Below are 7,262 nucleotides of genomic sequence, written 5' to 3'. Positions count from 1 at the left end.
AATATATATGCACTGAATACTAGTGCACCCAACTATATAAAACGAATATTAATGGACATGAAAACCAAAGAAACACTAATACATTTGTAATAGAGGACTTCAATACCCTACTGTCACAAATAGACAGATGAACTAGACAAAAAAATCAGCAACGAAATATTAGAACTGAATGAACCTCTCGAACAAATGGAGTTAGTAGATGTTTACAGAGTGTTCCACCCCACAGCATCAGAACACACATTTGTCTCAGCTGCACACGAGACGTTCTCCAAAATAGGCCACATATTAGCTCATAGAATATACTTAAGTAAATGCAAAGGAATTGAAATTATTCCATACACATTAGCAGACCACAGTGCAATGCAATTGGGACTCAATGGTAAAAGAAAGCACAAGAACTACATAAATACATGGAAATTAAATAACACCCTCCAGAACAACCAATGGGTCACAGATGAAATTAAAGAAGAAATTAGACAGTTTCTACAATTAGATGAAAATGCCAAAACAACATACCAGATTTTGTGGGACATAATAAAAAGCAGTCCTACTAGGGAAAGTTATAGTGGTGAATACCCATGTGAGGAAAGCAGAGCAAGCTCAGATAAACAACCAAATCTTGAAACTTGAGCTTCTAGAAAAAGAAGAACAAGCCAAACATAAAGCTCACACAGGAGGAAATTATAAAGATCAGAGTAGAAATTAATGCAATGGAGTTCAAGAAAATGACATAAAGTACCAATGAATCAGAGTTGGTTCTTTGAAAAATTAAATAAAATTGACAAACCATTATTCAAACTTATAAAAAAAATGAAAGAAAAGACTCAAATCCATGCAATTAACAATGAAAAAGGTGAAATCACAACAGATCCTTCAGAAATACAGAAGATAATCAATACTTACTTTGCGACCTTCTATTGCAATAAAATATAAAACACAGGAGGTAGGTAGATTCCTAGCTGAATTATGAATTATCAAAGCTGAATCAATAAGGTATAAAAACTCTAGGGATGTTTGACCGAGAAGGAGAGGTGAAGGCCCCTCTGGAGTAAGGGAGTCCAGGAATCGTCCCCTCCCTGCATCTAACCGTTCTGGGAGCCCAGCAGAAGTGTTCTTTTTTTTTTTTTTTAAGAATAAGTAAACCATTATAGATTGCCAATATGGAGCAGAGATCGACATCATCCACCAAGAGCGGAAAATTTGTGAACCCTACTGACCAAGCTCGAAAGGAAGCCGGGAAGAGAGAATTAAAGAAGAACAAAAAACAGCGCATGATGGTTCGAGCTGCAGTTTTGAAGATGAAAGATCCCAAACAGATTATCCAGGACATGGAGAAATTGGATGAAATGGAGTTTAACCCAGTGCAACAACCACAGTTAAATGAGAAAGTACTCAAAGACAAACAAACATAAAAAGCTTCGTGAAACCTTTGAACATATCCTACGACTTTATGAAAAAGGGAATCCAAATATTTATAAAGAATTGAGAAAGCTAGAAGTAGAATATGAACAGAAAAGGGCTCAACTTAGCCAATAGTTTGTTGCTGTCAAGAACGCTCAGCCTGTGGAAGTAGAGAGTCTTCCTTTGCCAGATATGCCGCGCGGTCCTTCCGACATCTTAATCCAGGACGTTCCACTTCCTGGTGCCCAGCCGCCCTCCGTCCTTAAGCAAACCTCAGCCCGTGGACCGCCAACTCGAGCAGCTTCCATCCTTCCTCTTCTTGGACGTGGTGTTCCACGTTTGCCCCGGCAGGAAGCCTCCTGGTCCTCCCCCGGCCCCCCTCCGCCCCCAGCCTTGCAGAGGTGCGGGCGGGCGGCCGTGAGGTGGGCTTTGCTCAGACCGCCCTGCTGGTGGGCAGGACAGGACGAGGACAAGCTGCACAGTCCTGATCTAGCTCAGCGTGGTCAGGACGAGGACGTCCCCAGCGCCGGTGAAGATGCCGGCTACCCCGAGGACGTGGATCAAGACAAGCACGACGACAGCACCGATGACAGTGACGCGGACAGGACGGAAGGAGAAAGCGAGGGGGACGAGTTTGTGCACCGCGATGACAACGAGCGAGACAACACCGAAGAGGAGAGGAGAAGTCAGGGCTGAGTGTGCGGCTTGCAGACCTGCCCGGGAAATCAAGAAAGAAGAAGAAGACGGTGAGGGAGCTGACTCCCCTTCAAGCCATGGTGCTTCGAACGGCGGCTCAGGAAATCCCCGAGGAGGGACGGGAAGGAGAGGAATTTTCAGAGGACGACGATGATGATGCTGCTGCTGATTCTGAAGTAGGGAGGCAATCACAGAACGAGCATAAGGAGGATCTTCGTGCTGGCGGCGCGGCTACTGCTTCTTCCCAGCAGCGGCGCCCCGCGGTCTGTTCCTCCTGCTCAGATTCAGCGCCGGCTCTGCCAGGCCCGCCTCCCCTGGGGCCACCCCGCTCCACCTGTGCGGCCTCCCTCCTGGGCCACCTCCAGGGCCCCTCCGCTCCCGAGGCCACCTGGGATGCCGGGACTCCGAGGGCCTTTGCCACGACTTTTACCTCCAGGACCACCACCAGGCGCCCCCCGGCCCTCCCCCCGGCCCTCCCCCTGGCCTCCTCCAGGGGCCCCCACCAAGGGTACCCCCCCCGCACCTCCAGGTACCCCCCGCCCCGTCCTGGCGGGATGCGCCCGCCTTTGGTGCCTCCACTGGGACCTGCCCCACCTGGGCTCTTCCCCCCAGCGCCCTTGCCGAACCCAGGCGTGTTGAGTGCCCCCCCCCCGACTCAGCGACCCAAGGCGGATGACACCAGTGCAGCCCCAGCGAGAAGAAGGCCACAGCGACCGTCAGCGCCAAGCCACGGACCACTAACCCCAAGGCGGAGGTTACTCGATGTGTGCCCACCGCCCTGAGGGTAGTCGGGGGAAGAGAGGGGCCGCGGCTGCCCCCAGGGAAAGTCGGAGGATGATTCTGCTGTGCCTCTTGCCAAAGCAGCCCCCGAATCTGGTCCTTCTGTTCCTGTCTCAGTACAAACTAAGGATGATGTTTATGAAGCTTTCATGAAAGAGATGGAAGGGCTGCTGGGACAGCTTCGGGGGCCGACACAGGCTTCTGTTCACAGCAGCGGTTCACGGAGCAGGACACTCACATTGGAGCTTAGGTGAAAGAGCTGCTTCACTGTCAGGGTATTTTCTAATGTCAGTTCAAGGAATATCCTAGGGTCCAGCCTTGTTTGGAATGTCCTGCACACGAGAGAGGGTATTTCATCCGGAAGACTGGTTACCGAAGCAGTGCCGCTAATACCCATTCTCTCCACACCACCGTTTGCATCCCATTTCTTCCCCTTCTCCAATTTTTTGGAAATTTGTGACCAGGCACGTCTTTTACTTGTTTTGACTCTCTTGTGTGCCGTGGGCCCTGGAATAGAGATTTCTCAAAAACAAAACAAAACAAAACAAAAAACTGGTTTATTTCATCTTTTTGTGTTTGAGTTATTTTTAATATTTTCATGTAAATATTTTGTAATATTTTACTCATAGTGAAATGGATCGCAACGTCATTTCCTAATTCAAAGTAGGATATGTGGGGAGAAAATGTACAATTCTTTGATTAAAATTATTTCCCACTGACCTAAACTTTCTTTCATGGAAAAAATAAATACATGTACTGCCCCAACGACAAAAAAAACCAAAAAAGATATAAAAACTCTGAATAAACCAATTATCCATCAATGAAATTGAAAACGTACTTAAAAACCTACCAAAAAAGAAAAGCCCAGGCCCTGACAGATTCACTGCTGAATTCTACAAGACATTTGGAGAAGGCCTGATGCTGCTACTTCTCAAACTCATCAATGAAAATGAAAGGGAAGCAATCCTCCCAAATTCATTCCTAGAAGCAAGCATCACCTTGACACCAAAACCAGAGAAGGATCTAAGCAAAAAAGAGAACTATAGGCCATTTCCCAAGTAAACACAGACAAAAAAAAAAATCCTCAATAAGATACGGGAAATAGAATGTAGCAAATCATAAAGAAGGTTATAGACCATGACCAAGTAGACTTCATTCCAGGGATGCAGGGTTGGTTCAACATATGCAAATCAATCCATGTAATGCACCATATCGACAGAGAAAAGATCAAAAATTGTATGATCATTGCAGTAGGTGCAGAAAAAGGATTTGACCAAATCCAATATCCATGCCTAACAAAAAACCCACAGAAAATTGGAATAGTCTTTATCTCAATCTGATAGAAGCCACCTATGACAAAGCTACAGCCAACATCACACTAAATGGACAAAAGCTGAAAGCTTTCACTCTATATTCAGGAGCAAGACAAGGATTCCCACTGTCACCACTCTTGTTCAATGGAGTTCTGGAGCCATTTTCCACACCAATTACACAAGAGAAAGAAAGAAAAGGAATAAGAACAGGAAAGGAAGAAGTCAAATTATCATATCTGGGGAATCTCCACACTGATTTCTGCAGTGGTCGCACCACTCTACACAACCACCAATAGTGGAGCAGGGTTCCTTTTTCCTCACAACCCCACCAGCATTTGTTACTGGTTGATTTCTTGAAAGCAGCTACTTTTGCTGGAGTGAGATGGGATCTCAATGTTATTTTCATTTGTATCTCTTGAATGACAAAAGATGTTGAACACTTTTCATGTGTTTATTTGCTACTTGTACTTCTTTGTCCAAGATATGTCTATTTATTTCAAGTGCCCATTTTTGGACTGATTGCTTCTTTAAATTTGGGTGGTTTGGGGTTTTTTTTAGTTCTTTATATATTGTACATAGTAGTCATTTGTCTGAAGAACAGCTGGTAAATATGTTTTCCCGCATTGTGGGTTGTCTCTTCATTCTGTTGGTTTCTCTTGCTGTGAAGAAGCTTTTTAATAAAATGAGATCCCAGTTGTTGATTATTTGTGCTAGTTCCCCATGTGACTGAGGTTTTGTTCATAAAGTCTTTTCCTATGCCAGTGTCTTCAAGAGTTCCACCTAATCTATCTTCCAGCAAGTTTAGTTTTTCTGTTTTAATATTTAGATCTTTGATCCATTTCAATTTCAGTTTAGAGAATGATGAAAGATATGGGTCTAGTTTTAATCTTTGGCGAATTGAAGCCCAGTTTTTCCAGCACCACTTATTAAAGAGGCTATCTTTCTTCCACTGAGGATGTTTGGCTCCTTTGTCAAAGATGAGGTGGTTGAGTGTGTCTGGAGTTGTTTCTGCATCTTCTAATCTGTTCTACTGATCCTTGCATCTGTTTCTTTGTCAGTACCATACTGTTTTTATCACAGTAGCTTTGTATTATAATTTCAAGTTGGGGATTGTGATGCCCCCTGCCTTGTCTTTGTTGCCTACAATTATCTTTGATATTCTAGGTGTCTTCTGGTTCCAAATAAATTTTTGGATTGTTTTCCCTAGTTCTGTGAAATATGCTTTTGGAATTTCAATTGGGATAGCATTAAATCTATGTAGCAGTTTTGGAGGTATGGCCATTCTCACTACATTGGTTCTTCCTATCCAAGAACAAGGGATGTCTTTCCATTTTCCCATATCCTCTTTGATCTCTCTTTTCAGAGTGCTGTAGTTTTCACAGCAGAGGTCTTTTACTTCCTTAGTTAGATTGATTCCTAAGTATTTCATTCTTTTGGGTATTATTGTGAAAGGAGTTGTTTCCCTAATTCCTCTATCAGTGAATCTGTTATTTGTGTACAGGACGGCTGTTGATTTTTGAGTGTTGACCTTGTATTCAGCTACTCTACTGAATTTGGTTATTAAGCATAGAAGACTTTTGGTGGAGTTTTGGGGGTCTTCTATGTAGAGTATCAGGTCATCCACAAATAATGAAAATTTAACTTCTTCATGTCCTATCTTTATTCCTTTTATTTCTTTCTTTCACCTAATTGCTGTGACTAATGTTTAACTAGGATTAGAGGTCCCATTTGACTCAGCTCTTCCCTTTCTGGGAATGTTCCTGAAAGAATTAAAAGTATCATGCCCCAGCAATATATGCACACCCATGTTTATAGCTACATAGTTTGTAATAGCTAAATCTTGGAAACAGCCCAAATGCTCATCAACCAGTGATTGGATAAAGAAGATGTGAGTTTTTTTAAAAAAATAAAATGGAATACTACTCAGCCAAAAGTAAAGGTAAACCAGAGTCATAGCTAAATGGATGCACCTTGAGATCATACTTTTATGTGAAATAAATAGGACACATGTGTAAATACTGAATTGTTTCTCTGGTATGAGAAATTGAAAGTGTAAACGAGGACCAAAATGTATAATAGATATTGTGAAATAGGAATAAAGTGTTTAAAGGGGGAGGGCAACCTGGGAGGGGTGGGGGAAGGAAAGAAGGGAAAGAAAAAAATGAGAAAAGAAAGAAAAATGGAAACAAAGCATTTGGAAATAGGGAGGGGTGGAAGGGTTGAAGAGAGGGAAGGGGAATAGGAAAAAATAAGAACCATGATGTATAATAGACAAGTGCAAATTCCCAATGATGAATGTGATCATATTGTATACTGAAAATGTACCAATATATTTAATGAATAAAAAAAATCATTATTTGGATGTGACATGATACTTTATATAGAAGACCCCAAAAACTCCAGCAAGACTTCTAGACTTAATAATCAAATTCAGTAACGGAGGTGGATACAAAGTTAACACTCAAAAATAAATAGCCTTCCTGTACACAAATAACAAACTCACTAAGAGAAAAATTAGGGGAACAATACCTTTAATAATATCATCCAAAAGAATGAAATACCTAGGAACCAATCTAATGAAGGAAGAAAAAGACCTCTACATTGAAAATTGCAGTACTCTGAAAAAAAGAGATGTAATAGGATATCAGAGAACAGAAAGATATCCCTTGTTATTGGGTAGGAAGAACTAATATAGTGAAAATAGCCATACTTCCAAAACTGTTATACAGATTTAATGCAATCCTGATCAAAATATCAACAGCATAGCTCACAGAGTTAGAGAAAATGATTCTAAAGTTTGTTTGGAACTAGAAGAGACCTAGGATAGAAAAGGCAATTCTAGACAACAAAGGCAAGGTAGGGAGCATCACACTCCCTGACTTGAAATTATACTACAAAGCTACTGTGATTTAAAAAAAAGCAAACAGCATGGTACTGGCAAAAAAATAAACCCAAGGAAGAGATTAGAAGGTGCAGAAACAACTCCAGACATACCCACCTTATCTTTGACAAAGGGGCCAAATACCTTCAGTGGAAGAAAGATAACCTCTTTAATAAATGGTGCTGAAAAAC

The 7,262-nt window shown here is 42.2% G+C and overlaps 1 pseudogene; it reads left to right on the top strand.

The window, feature by feature from the left end:
* The first annotated feature begins 1,144 nt into the window (after positions 1–1,144).
* Positions 1,145–3,227, top strand: LOC101701980 (WW domain-binding protein 11 pseudogene; annotated as a pseudogene).
* The last annotated feature ends 4,035 nt before the right edge of the window (positions 3,228–7,262 follow it).

The sequence above is a fragment of the Heterocephalus glaber genome, unplaced genomic scaffold, assembly GCF_053883595.1.
Source record: "Heterocephalus glaber isolate CG9 unplaced genomic scaffold, H.glaber_assembly_v1.0 deba00001553, whole genome shotgun sequence".
In the NCBI taxonomy this organism is placed as follows: domain Eukaryota; kingdom Metazoa; phylum Chordata; class Mammalia; order Rodentia; family Bathyergidae; genus Heterocephalus; species Heterocephalus glaber.
This window is presented reverse-complemented; position numbering and strand designations above follow the sequence as displayed.